Below are 14,086 nucleotides of genomic sequence, written 5' to 3' on the forward strand. Positions count from 1 at the left end.
CCAACCGCTTCTCAGCCAAGCCATCCCTGGGGTACCATTGAGCTGCTAGCTCCCATTGAAGGAGTCATTAGCATCCTTCGTTGAATAGAAGCACTGAAACAGCAGTAAGCATGGCGAAAAGTGGAATGGACACAGACATCACAGTAATATCTTTTTTAGGACCTGATTGTCCTGTTATTCCACTGTAGGCCAGAATAGAAGGCACTTTGATATGGAAAACGGAGGAGCTCTGACCTCAGTGCAGGATCAAGCCTCTTGCTCATGCAAGGATTTGCTACCAATTCCTACAGCTGAACTATTTGCCAGTAGTAAACTGCTTACAGCATGTTGTTTTAAGAAGATATTATTTTCCTTGGAAAACTCAGCCTCAAATTGTCAAATGGTTCTGACTTGAAAAGAAAGGGGAAAAGCAGAGAGGAAAGAATTAAGTAATATCAAACCCCTTTGTGTCAGAAGTGCTGAAATTTTGCATTTGATACTTATCTCAGCAAAAGTAACCCAATTTGACACTTCATGTCAGCAAAAGTAACCGAATCTCAAAAAAAAAACCCAAAAAGGTAAGCAAAAGGGTTAAACAATCTGACAATGAGAGAAAAATTTTCATTCCAGATTACAGGAAACATTAAAGCTTGAGCCAAAACACATTTTTTCACTTTGTTCATTTCACTATAAAACTTGGACAAATTCTGTTTTGGTTTAACCCAAACCAAATTTCTTTCCTATCTGAAAAACCCATTACTTACTGACCTCAACTAATCACTTTAGTTTCCTTTTAACAGAAGGGCCGAAGCACATATTTTCTGGTCAGTTCCCAAATGATAGTAGGTAACAGCAAGGAGAGGAGGAGGGGGTTCTGCAGGACAGTTTGAACCAATCCATCTATGTTTGTAATATAATCCAAAGTGCTGTTAGACCACCCTCAAGCAGATAAGAAATAATATGTTAGGGGAGCTATTGAACAAGATTTTTATATTGAATAACACAGTTAGGTTGCACAGATGTTTCTTCTATTATACTAGTTTTAAATTTCTATTTCCTTCTGTAACTTGGTATTACAATGTTGATTGTCTCAGTAATAGTAACAGTCCCTGCAGAAGAGATGACTCTCTCCATACCTATTTTAGGGAAAGCTGTACCTCCGGCCACCTAGAAATGGCTGTTAATCTCCGAAGTTGAAAGTTCAGCTCACTGCCAGTAACTCGTTCAGTAACAAATAAACAAAGTTTCTATCATTGGCCTGCTGAATTTGTACTGGAAAATTTGCAAAGGAGAGAAAGACAGAGCACTTTCTTTTGAGGTCCAGGGATCTGCCTACTTCCATTCAAGCTAGAATTATCCTGAAAACTGCTGGGAATTTATAGAATCATAGAATTGTTTAGGTTGGAAAAGACCTTTAAGATCATCAAGTCTAACCTGGAGGCAGAATCAGCAAAAAGCTATTTTCAGGGCACCAAACAGGTGTGAGATTCGCTTGAAAGTTCAGAGTGTTTCCTGTCTTATTTGAATCTGTTAACCCCTGGCCACTGCAAATCAAGTAGAAATCTGACAGGTCCTTATGCTGCAGCTGACTCACAGGACACAAAAAGGACCGTATCGGGGTGGCTTAGTAATACTTAATTAAAAGAAGATGTGGCAGCATTTTAACATGCACTGTTGTTTATACATCTTATCTCCTCACTACAGGAAGGCATTTAATTTCCACGTTCAACATTTTCTGAACGAAAATGGTCCTAAGCTATTTCTAATATCCATGAAGCAGGGCTGAAACCTCTGTTTATCTAAACTGTGTATCACGTAGAGACGTCTTTTTAACCTTCTTATTATTATACAGTCACCATAAGCATCTCTGATACCACTTTTTTTATTTTGTTTTATAGAAAACAAAACAATGGAAGAGTTGGGGGAACTATGCAAAACGCTTGGATGCAGGAGTGCGATCGGCATAGCTGGGGCTCCTCTGAGGTAGGCTTGGGGGCTTTTTGTAGTCGTAATTACTTCCTACTGTGCCTGCGGCCCACTCCGTCAGCTGGTGCCGGGCAGGCGGTGGGTGGAAGGCCGTGACTCCGCTTCCTCGGCATCCCCTGGGACGGCGAGCTGTTCCCAGGATGCCCCGCAGCAGCCGGCGGAGGGCAGGACAGCCGCCTGCACAAGCCGCTGCCTGCGGCTGTCTCTCGTTCACTCCCTGTCTCTGTCACCAGAAGCCTTTCATCATTTCTGGTTTCGTCAACCTTCTGCAACTGATTTGTGGACGATGCTGGGGATAACAGGAGATGGAGAGGTTATTCACTTTGAAACAGAGCGAGCTGTGGTGCTCTCATCCTAAATGCGAGATATCCCTCTAGCTCACAATCCATCTCCTCTCTCCCGGTGTAGGAAAAGAAGTGGGTTTCTGCTGATACAACAAGATCTGCCCAGTGAGGTGACTTACATTTATAGTTATCACATTTACAGAGTGAGCGGCATTTATATACTAGTCAGTGTTCCATACAAGTATCTCAGTGAGCTCAAACATGCAGGCATGCTGCAAAAAATATCAGAAGCAGATTTAACAGTTGGACTCAGCTGAGCTCTCTGCAGATGATACCCAGCAGCTCTTTCCTGCTGGTATCTGGCCTATCATCTGGTTTTAAAATATCTCATCAAAACTACACTTCATTGACTTCAAACTTTGGTACTATTGATCTGCTCGGTCAAGCAGAAACAGCATTCTGCCACTATCTGAGCACTACTCTTCCGTAGCTTTGTAGTTTTGCCCATATGATACATAGCACTCATGTAAGGAAGTATTTCCAAGATTATATCTTGGGCCATAATTTATAGAAATGCATTTGTTTGCCATAAACGTCAACCATGTTTCCCAGCTCAGGAAAAGCAATGAGTGTTCCAGACATTGGCCAGTTCCTGCCCAGAGGACCTTGTTTTCTGAAGAGAAAAAAGAGGGGGAATTCATCTAAATTGTGGATTTCTTTAGTGAACGTCTCTATCTTTGGGTTAGTCACCTTAGATTCCCAGTGGAGTTCATCAATACAGTCACCATACTTTCTTCTGAGTAGATTCATCTGACCCTGAAATGACCATCAGGCTTTGGATACTACTGATTGTACTGGGTGGACCTACCTTATCCAGAAAGGGAGACATGACAACTAGTTCACGAGTAGACAACCAAAATTCAGCAAGATGATTCCCATTTCTAAATCCTGCCTAAGAGCTTGGTTATCATTGATATCAACATAACTAAACATGATGTACTTGATGTACTCTTCTATGCATATTTGAGGAGCTGGGCCTTTATTTCTAACTTCATGCATGGGATCAGCTCTGCCGTGAGACTGGCTCACGTATGTATATAAAGGTTGTAAAAGTGGGTACAGGGTAAAGTTCTCACTAGAAAATGACTACTTTTTCTTCTTGAGAAAACCAGTATGAATGGGTGAATGCTGAAATTTTTAGATCCTTTTACTGTATCAGCTTTGTCTATGTGCTGAAGTTTTTTGTTAAGAAAAGGAGGAAAATGGCTTTAGTCTGCTAATTTCTCAAGGAACTTGCTACAAATGTGTAAAAATCATTAAACATCATCATAGTTAGAGAAGGGATCAGTCTTCTCTCAATATTATCAGTACCAAAGTGCTTGGTGAGTGCCAGCTTTCTCACTCCCACATACTCATAAGGAACTCTATTGGTTTTGATTAGAATATCCAAATGAGGAAAATAATAAGGAAAGCAAGAAAAAACATGAAATAAAACTCAGCTGGGACCAATTTCAGAGCCAGGGAAAACATACACCTGAATTTTGGGGAGCACTTCATCTTGAAACAAAATCTGCCCCTGAACTTTTCTGACCTGCCCCGAAGTATCTTGCAATCCTTATAGCAATGCTTTATTTACCTGCTGAACACACTGCAATATGTATTTTATTTTTACCTATGGCTGGTACGTTCTGTCCTGTCTCCCAGCTTGTTTATGACCTACAGATGTCAAATGTTCCTTGGAGGCTTAGTAACTTGGGATAATGCTCCAAATTGTCCAAATTGGACAAATTTGACTTCTTCATGAACCTTTGAGTTTACCTTACAAATGCCAGGGTATACACTGTTCTCTGCTTTTGAGAGGTTTAGAGTAGGTACAAACTATGTGTGCAGGGTATTTCTTTGACATCTGATCATTGCTCTTTCTCATGTCTAGCTCTTTTTTTTTTCCTCTTGACCTTTGTGAAATGCAAATATCACACATGCACGAGAGAAAATGAGCACAGAAAGACTGGGATGTAGCAGTGTCCTTGTGGATGTTCCTATACGGATTCAACAGTTTTCACTTCTCCTGGGTTTGCAGCACTTTGATTTTCCTGGCAGCTTTGCTTTCAGTTTCTGACTCTCCTGTCACTGGGAAGCTAACTATCTCCATATGTTCAGGCAGTTCCTGAGATGGAGCTAGGAAGTGCTTGATCACTGGGATGAGAGTCTGGCATCCAGCTCAATGAAGCCCTTTGTTTAGGCATGCCATTTATTGATAGAGAACACCAAGCATCCCTTCCTCCTTATCAATGGAGGGATTTAAATACTCACTACATTTAGCATGAGGTATTGCCCCTGACACACCCCCTTGCCATTAAATGGCAGTTAAAGGACCAAATGGAAAAGCAACAGCAAGATATTGGTCTTAATAGTGTTAAAGCAAGATATGGTCCCACACACAGGAAATGTCACATTTGATATAAAACAAGTTTCAGAGTAGTAGAGTTGCCAAATTATTTGAAGTGATGTGGATTTCATATATGTATCTACCACTCTAAATCAGTGCCAGACAGTCATTGGATAAGGGAGGCATAATTCTGAATGCAGATGAGCTGTAAACAGACACCAAGGAAGGAAGGAGTGTTAGAGCTGGGTCACAGTGAGTTAGACTATATGTTTCCCACAGGTTACCAGAATTAAATATTAAAGAAGAAATAAAAACAGTGAGCTTGCTCACTCTCCTTGGACAGAGTTAAGGAACAGACAGAGACACCTCTTGATCCACCCTACTATAACGGCTGACACAGTATAGGCTAGCGATAATTTATGTCCCACCCACTAGATGAATAAAAAAGAAGGCAGTCTGACTCAGAAACGTGTCACTGTGTCAACAAACATCTGTAGTAACACATCTCATGTATGTCTCATGTATGGCTGTGTCTTGAGTCACAACCCAATCCAAAAATGTTTGGTGCACTATAAATACTCAAGGTGATTTTGAAGTGTTAGAGAAATTATAAGAGAAAATTTGTTCAAATAATATATGCAAAAAGGGACAGTGCACTCCAAAAATGAATATTTAAAATATTCATTAGAGTAAACTTCCCACCCCCTTTTTCTTCTTGGTTAGCTATTGTCCTTTTCTGAGGTACAGGGAAGGTACTAAGGGACTCCTGGTTAACATAGGAATAAAATAGCATTCTCTCATGACTATGGCAAGTGATTCATAACAATTTTCTGAAAGCTGTGTGTGAGTAGTTGAGATGAACAATGTAATTACACTAGCAGAATCTCTGCTATACCCCCACATTTCTTTCATTTAGTGTGAGTTGCTACTAGAAAGAAAAGCAAAAAAACCCCAAACCCAGAAACAATTCACCCACCCACCCATGCAAAGTAATATCATCTCAAAAAATGTTGGAAAGGGAATAGGAAGAGTGTTAGCTATGGAGCTTCTGCATTCTGCCTCTGAGCTGCAAGTTTGGTTTGACAGATCTAGGGCCTGGTAGATGAAAGTGCTGAAACAAGTTCAAAAGTGGCTTCATTTTTATAAGAATATGACCATAAGACTGACTGGGGTTTAACAGCACATTTCATGAAGCAGAGAGAATAATCTGGATCCCATTAGCGGTACAGACTAACACCCAGACTATGGAGCCTTAACATACTTTTGGGAAAGTAGGATGTATCAGGATGAACATGGCCTGTTGGATGGTGGTAAGCTAGACAGGTACATCGTGTGTTGATTGGGTTTATCACTTTTCTTTTTTTTTCCCCCTAAACTGTTTTTTTTCCAAGAAAGCAATATTGTAATCTGAAAGCTGCCTTATCAGTAGATAGAATCAGAGAATCACAGAATGGTTGAGGGTGGAAGGGACCTCTGGAGGTCATCTGGTCCAACACCCCTGCTCCAGCAGAGCCACCTAAAGAAAGAAAGATTTTTATCATTAAGTTAGAAGGCAGGAAAGAGAATCATGCAAAAAGTGTGTGAACTGAAGCATGCAGAAGATGATAACAAGACCTTTTCTCCAAGCTAGCTAGCTGGTGCCAAATCTCATTGGCTCATATTGAGGCAATTGCAGTTAGGAGTTGCTTCCCCACATCTGTAGCTTGCAAAATGTGTATTTTAGTACCGGCAGCTCCATTCTTGCATATGGGAGGATAAAATAATTATCCTGGAGTCAACTGCCATAATTGTTCTGGATGGGAATCATAGGGCTCCTCTGAAGGCTCAGATGTATGGTCAAATTACCACAGCTTTATGAAGCATTGTGCATCGGGTGAGCTGTTAGGATTTCCAATAGCTGCTTAGGAATTTGCTCGGAGCCTCCCCAGTGCTGAGGCAATGCAGCATGGCTCCTGTCAATTGCAGGAGTTACAACAGCAAAGGTCTAGCCTGATGTCTCGATTTCAGGAGAACAGAGGACCCTTAACAGCAGAGGACAGAAGCAGCAAGATGAGTACAACTCTGATGTCTTTTGAGAGCTGTGCAGCAGCTGTATCACAAGTGGAAGTGATGTGCCCCAGCATCCAAAGCAAAGGAGATGGGCAATCCATCACTCTTTAACTTATGCTTAATCCATGTCGAGATAAAGATGTTTTCCGTCATGTCTGTGACCCCACTTTGAAGGTTTGCATCTTCTGAGTGCTGAGACTTCAGCCTGTGGGAAGATTCCAGGCAAAGGACATTTCACTCATTTTTCTGGCGTACTGCTAAGGCCAACTCACCCACAATTATAGAAGTTATATGGTATCAAAAGAATATGCCTCAAAAAAATGGCCACAGATACCCTGTGGTTGATATGACAGGAGGGAAAGGGGATAATTGAACAGTGTGGGGACTATGAAGGCATTTGACTGCCAAACGGATGCTGTGGGTGATGTTAAGGGAAATGAATGATTTAGGATTAGGAAACTGGGAAAACACACACAGATCTTGTATCAAATTCAGCTTTCAAAAAGTGGCTTTTGTGGTTATATGTAGTTATCTGGTTTGTCTTTTTGACCAGAAGCTCCTCAGGCTGTAAACTTTCTAGTGCTCTGTGTTCATACAATGCTAGACACTATGTCTGCATTTAACCATGGGGTCCAGGAGCACTTTACTTCTGGGGTCCAGCTGTGTGATGTGATGACACCCTATCTCTCTTCACAGCTTGTTTTTTTGGTAAGTAGGTGTCATGGTTTAAGCCCAGCCAGCAACTAAGCACCACCCAGCCGCTCACTCACTCCCCCCTGGTGGGATGGGGGAGAGGATCGGAAGGGTAAAAGTGAGAAAACTCGTGGGTTGAGATAAAGACAGTTTAATAGGTAAAGCAAAAGCCGTGCACACAAGCAAAGCAAAATAAGGAATTCATTCACTACTTCCCTTTGGCAGGCAGGAGTTCAGCCATCTCCAGGAAAGCAGGGCTCCATCATGCATAGCTGTTACTTGGGAAGACAAAACGCCGTAACTCCAAACATCATACAGTATGGAATATCCCTTTGGTCAGTTGGGGTCAGCTGTCCCGGCTGTGTCCCCTGCCAACTTCTTGTGCACCCCCAGCCTACTCGCTGGTGGGGTGGGGTGAGAAGCAGAAAAGGCCTTGGCTCTGTGTAAGCACTGCTCAGCAACAACGAAAACATCCCTGTATTATCAACACTGTTTCCAGCACAAATCCAAAACATAGTCCCATACAAGCTACTATGAAAAAATTAACTCTATCTCAGCCAAAACCAGCATACTAGGGTGCATGGGCAGGAGGCAGCTGTAGTAAGCTCTGATGACAGAAGAGCAGGGAGGCCCATGTGTGCAGGATGGACACCCAAGTGCATCTGGTACTCAGTTAAGACCCTATTTTTGAGACTCAGTCCAAACTGGGATCCTTAGGTGATACCAAAGTGTAAATAGAAAATATGAATTGAAAATGGATGTGATGCACTGTGCTGCGCCCTGGCTATAACTACCCTGATTGATTTGTTAGTTATTTCTGAGTTTTTCCTGGAGTTTGTTCTTTCAGACCGAAGCTTCAAGCTTGTAAACCCCCACCAGCTTCACTTTACAATCCTGAGCCTCCTCACTGCTCTCAGCAAACCATCCTCCCTGGGCAAGGCCAAACACCAGCAGAACTGTGCACAGGATTGTGGCCAAACCAGGAGTGCAAGTGGATTACCTTGTGCCTGGATCAAAAAGGAATTTGGCTAATCCCTCCCTGGGTCTTTGCTTTTCCCTTGCACTGCTCCTGTGCGAAAACCTTCCTCTTCTGCCCAGAAAGATGTTTCATTGAAGGTGACAAGTCCAAATGAAGAAAAGGTGCATTCTGAAAACAAAGGTTTTGAAGAAGAATTTTGTGAATATTGCTTGGAGAGTCTAAGCAATGAATTGGTGACCTGAGAAGAAAGACCTAGTTCAAGGGGAAGAAGGGCACTTTCTTTCTTTCTTCCTTTTCTTTCTTTCTTTTCTCTTTCTTTCTTCCTTTCTTCCTTCCTTCCTTCCATCCTTCCTTCCATCCTTTTTCTTTTTCTTTTTCTTTTTCTTTTTCTTTTTCTTTTTCTTTTTCTTTTTCTTTTTCTTTTTCTTTTTCTTTTTCTTTTTCTTTTTCTTTTTCTTTTTCTTTTTCTTTTCTTTTTTTCTTTTTCTTTTTCTTTTTCTTTTTCTTTTTCTTTTTCTTTTTCTTTTTTTGTTTTCTTTTTTTGTTTTCTTTTTCTTTCTTTCTCTTTATTTCTTTCTTCCTTCCTTCCTTTTTCTTTCTTTCTTTCTTTTTCTTTTTCTTTCTTTCTTTCTTTCTTTCTTTCTTTTTCTTTCTTTCTTTCTTTCTTTCTTTCTTTCTTTCTTTCTTTCTTTCTTTCTTTCTTTCTTTCTCTCTTTCTCTCTTTCTCTCTTTCTCTCTTTCTCTCTTTCTTTCTCTCTTTCTTTTCCTCCCCCCCCTGCCTTCTCCCCTTTCTTCCCAAATTTGGGCTTTCTTGCAGGGAATTAAGTCTTCCAAAAGGGAAGAGAGGAGAAAGGCAGCATGTCATACTTCTCTGGTAGATGGAATGTCTCAGTTTACATCTGTTTCCTGTACAAGGAAGCCCAAGGAGCAACGAACTCACCAGGAATAGTAATGCATATGCTTACTTTTTCTCTTTAAACAGAAACAGCGTAGTTGAACTTGCAGTTTGGGTCCACGTAACCAGTAATTTCTCGTTAAAAATACAATTGTGAAATAGTTTAACCATCTTTGTGAGCATGATCACATCTGTGTTAAATAGGCAGAGTTTAAATCACATTACCACTGAACGAAGACATGGGTGGGATTTTTTTTTGAGTTCCCAGAAACTAAATGTCATAGGGCATGTCTGCTGGCTGGTTCATCCCTGCTTCCGATTCATGTGGGACCACAGGACTCACATGAACCCACATGAATCAGAGTCTACATATGTTGCTGAGGGTGACAAGGCGTCTGAGATTACCAAAGCAACTGAGGAAGCTGCAAATTAATTAGAATAAATTATGTTATCCTCATCCTAGAGCAAATAATTAATTCATTTGAGAATTGTTATGGCTGAGCACAGAAATAGCTTTTAGGAAGTTCACCTTGCTGAAGAAAATGTTATTTTCATATGAGTAAAAAGACAATAGGAGTAGCAAGACCTCCTGATTAGCATGATCTCTGACCAGCATTAGGGAAATCAGTAATGTGCTTTATCAGTGGAACAAGTATGTTTTTGTTTTCTCTTTGTTTTGAGCTCTGGATAGACATATGAATGCAATGGGTGCAATCTGGAAAGGGTCTTTTGCTCCGTATTTTTTTTTCCATCCTGTCACCATGGAACCAACATTCACATTCCCGAAGCACTTAAAGAACATTTGAATAAAGAAGTGAGACCATAGATGGTCTGAAATGAATAACATCATTGTCAGTGCAGCACTGAGGCCTAACATCAGAACATCTTTTATTTTTGACATCTAATAAATCTCTTTATAAGTTAATAGAGAAAATTTCCTTTTCTGTCCATTTGTAATGTATATAGAGACAGCAAGCACAATGAACACACTGGCATTGTTTGCCCAAACTATCCCTGGGGAGATAATCAGGTTATGGGCTGTTTTTATTCTGCTGCATCAGACAAAAATAAACCACTGTGAAATGGACACCTTAGCTTCAACAGAAAAGGAGTGAGGTCAAGGTGTTCACATGTGACTACTGATTTCCAGCACTCAGAACTGAAATACCTTGTATGTGCCCAATTTTCAGAAGGCAGGTGCTCTACATTCTCCCAGCTTGAGCTGCTTCAATGAGTTACAGGGATCACTTCAAATTTCATTTGAAAATCTCAGCACAAGCACGTTTCAGAGTCTGAAGGTATCCGACAAAGAGCAGCAGCAAGCATCCATGCTTAACCACGTTAACTACATCTACCAATACATATAAAAGCAACTACACTTAAATTACCCACACTCTGCTGTGTTACTTCTTGAATGTGAGCCTGGTGTGGCAGAGGGCAAGTACTAGACATTTCTGAGGATGCTGACATCTGGATGAAACCCAAGGTAGGAAAGGGAAACCTTTTCTTCTCCCTTTGTTCAAAGTGCAACAGACGGAGGGGGAATTGTCCTTATCTAGTCTCATAGGGATGATTCACAACAACCATTTAATTTTTTGAAAGATTTGCTTTTTCTCCTTGTGCCAAGATAAGAACACCGAAATGTCTCACAATACAGCTACAAACAGTTGTTAAGCTTTGATATAAATGCCTTTATCAAAACAGGCAAATATTTGTAATGACTTGGGATTTATTTTAACAATATGAAACACTTTATTCAGCACTATCTAATGTGTAGAAGGCACTTAAGGCTTCAGAAAAGAGAAATTTATCTCTAACATAAGTGGTTAAAACCATTTTGCTGTCTCTCTGCTGACTTGTTTTGGCAGTGAATTTAGCATGCCCAACATACAAGACGTAGCAGCTGAACATCAGATCCAGTCCAGGTTTCTCCTGTGTTCATCAGACAACGGCGCTTGCAACTCCAGGGTTCACTTTGATGTCCTGTCATTAGAATGCTGGAGCGATAGCTCAAGTGCCATTACCTTCAACTCACCTTTGTTCTGCAGGATAACTTGTATTCTCAGTTAAACCCCTTCCTGTACCAATCTTTATGATAATATATGCAGGACTGCGATGTCATCTGGTTAAGTAGATGCACTGCCTTTTGGGATCACACATATCCTGTTACAAGGGTCACTTGTTCCTCAAATGTTTCTGTCTGAACAGAGAGCTTCACAGCTTCTATGTATACAAAATATTGGACAGCTTTTCCCTGCCCCAAAATTGCTACATGGGAAATTTCTATGAACAAAGGGCTGGAAGACATGGGTTGTTTAAGGCCATGTGCAAGTTAGATTGGACACTTTGCATGCTTTTGTCTTAGCTCCTGAGACTGCTTAACCTGCTTAGAGAGTTCGCATTGCTTAGTTTTTTCCCAGAAGTAAAATACATCCACTGAATGTTGGTGTTGTCTTTCATTTTCAATGAAGACCAAAAGCAGTTGGCAAAGAGATTCCCCAACTGGCAGGAGGATGCCAGCAGCAAGAGTGGAAAGACGAGGCTGGGAATAAGAAGACTGCTAGCACAGACATGCTAAAAACAGCACCCTGGTAGGCAGACAAAACAGCCCTGTGTTTCAGGCCCATCACTAAAGAATTTCACTGCAATAATCTGTGTGTTCAGAAACACCCTCACTAGCTCATCAGGCTGTTTGCAAGCTGGAATTTGCAGGTAACTTTCTGCAGGAGGAGGCATCAAAAGTACAAATCATACATGATATTTCCTCTTAAGCACAGGGCAGGAAGTAATCACGGAGCTGAATGCAGCCAACATTTTTGAAGGGATTACTAGAGGGACTATAGTTCAAACAGTGGAACTACCATACGTGGGACTGTTGCATTTCTAAAGGGCAAATTTTAAGAGAAACAAGGAAAGCAAGAGAAAGAGCAAACTAGACGTATGCTAGGAGATATACAAACAAGACAACCAAAGTGGAGGTTTTTAATATGAAACACATTTCCTCTCAGGAAATGAGCCTGTTCATCAAAATTACCAAGCATGCTGCTCACAAGGAGAGAAAGAGAAGATGAACTTGGTGGATAGAAGTAATTATAGGTGCTAAGATGACAACAAAGCATGTTATCAGGACACAATCTGTAAACAAGCTAGGGATTATCAAAGTCAGAAAGATGTAAAAGCAAAAATTAGTCAAGACAGTATCTGAAAATTTGTGGTTTCAGGTATTGAAAAAGTATTCTGATATTAAACACTTTAAATTTTCAGGGTTCACATTTGACCAGACATCTTTATATGAATATTTGACTTTGAAAAACGGGCATGAAGATAGGAAATGAATATATCCTACATGCCATGTGCTAAGAACTATATTGAACCTGAAAATGGCTGGCCACAATAGCCAGATAAAGATCATCTTTCAAGAGATTCGCTTAACCACGTGTCCTTCAGCACACTGATTTAATATATTGAATGCTGTATCTTTGTAAGTAGGTATATACCCACTGAAGTAACTAGTCTTTGTAAAGCTAGATGAAAGCATCTAAAGCGGCTACAAAATCCTGTCTGGATTCCAGACTTCAGTTTTTGCTTTTCCTGAAATCCTGAATGCTACCTCAGAAACCAAATAATTAATGGACATAAACAAATTTGGGGAGTAACTTGTGCTAATAATTCACATTCCAAGAAACTTCACTCCTTGTAATAGTATGAAAGATTTGTTAATTAGGAAATGTAATATATTAAATTATTATGCTGCATCCATAACCATGTCACCTGAAATTTTTCTTCAGTAAGTTAAGTCAGTACAGGTTAATAACATGCCTAGGTTTCTCTTAGGTTTCTCTTTAAGACAATGAATCCTGAAGAAAACATTCAGAAGTGCAAATTTCACCTGTCTTAAGAAAGAACAATTGCTGAACAGGGATTTTTAAGTAATAAAAACATAACATCCAGAATCTGTGCACCCATTAGCTTGACAGATGTTCTTAAAAAGATTCCCCTGGTTCTAGGACTGGTATCTAACACTGGCATTGCTGCACATCCCTGAGAAACGTTCAGAAACTCTTATGATTTTCTGGGTGCCCTTATGTTTTTGGAATCCAATACTCATAAGTTTATTGCTCGTTCGATTTTAACCAACATGCGTAATTCTCACTGCAGGCCAGCCTAGGCGTAGCTTCAGATGCAGACTTGCTTTGGTACCCATTACATGTCTGTTTGTGCTCTTGTGGTGATCTCTCCTGGCAAGGACCCAAAGGGATCCTGCCCAGTTACACCCCGGGCAAGATGGTAGGTCATGCTCTTCAGTCGTAACGAAGACACTCCTTAAACTGAAAATTGCTGGGTAAAGATGTTTGGACAGTATTGCACATGTGTCTGATAGAGACAAGGTGCACTGAGCATCCTGTCAGCCTGTCATCCAGCAGTTTCTCACTTTTTGCACTTTTTGCAACCACATAGAAGTTGCAGGATGGACTAGCCAGTGGCTTTGCACAGTGTCCTGTGTAAGGAGAGTGCCAAGTCTGCCGGCTGTCATGCAGGAAGGATGTCTCTACTGGATTTTGCATTTGCCTGTGGAAGAAAGCAATCATCCCTTGGTGCCAGGGTGCCTAAAGCCTTCATCCAGGCAAGCTACAGGTTAGAAAGAGGAGAAAAAGCTGTTAAGGCTTTTTGCTTTAGGAGCTTTATTGAGCTGGCACAATCTGGACTAATTATAGTCCTAAAAAGTAGTTAAGTCATAACAATGTCTGATGTACTGTGTCAGTGTGTGTGCACGCACACACACGCATGTGTATGAGAGAAAGATAGAGCCACCATAACAATCATAACCTAAG

At 40.7% G+C, this 14,086-nt stretch overlaps 2 long non-coding RNA genes across 2 annotated transcripts in view; one reads left to right on the plus strand and one right to left on the minus strand.

Moving 5' to 3' along the window:
* Positions 1-14,086, plus strand: part of LOC140647395 (uncharacterized) — a 37,508-nt gene that overhangs the window by 15,574 nt on the left and 7,848 nt on the right. The window contains exon 2 of the long non-coding RNA XR_012040751.1: positions 1,878-1,962. This is a non-coding gene — a long non-coding RNA (uncharacterized lncRNA). The remainder of the gene's footprint in view (positions 1-1,877; positions 1,963-14,086) is intronic.
* On the minus strand, positions 1,852-8,695 carry LOC140647392 (uncharacterized). Its single transcript, XR_012040749.1, has 3 exons — positions 6,253-8,695; positions 5,900-6,154; positions 1,852-2,254 (listed from the first exon to the last, which is right to left on the minus strand). It is a non-coding gene; the product is annotated as an uncharacterized lncRNA (long non-coding RNA).

Source organism: Ciconia boyciana, chromosome 2, assembly GCF_034638445.1.
Source record: "Ciconia boyciana chromosome 2, ASM3463844v1, whole genome shotgun sequence".
Taxonomy (NCBI): domain Eukaryota; kingdom Metazoa; phylum Chordata; class Aves; order Ciconiiformes; family Ciconiidae; genus Ciconia; species Ciconia boyciana.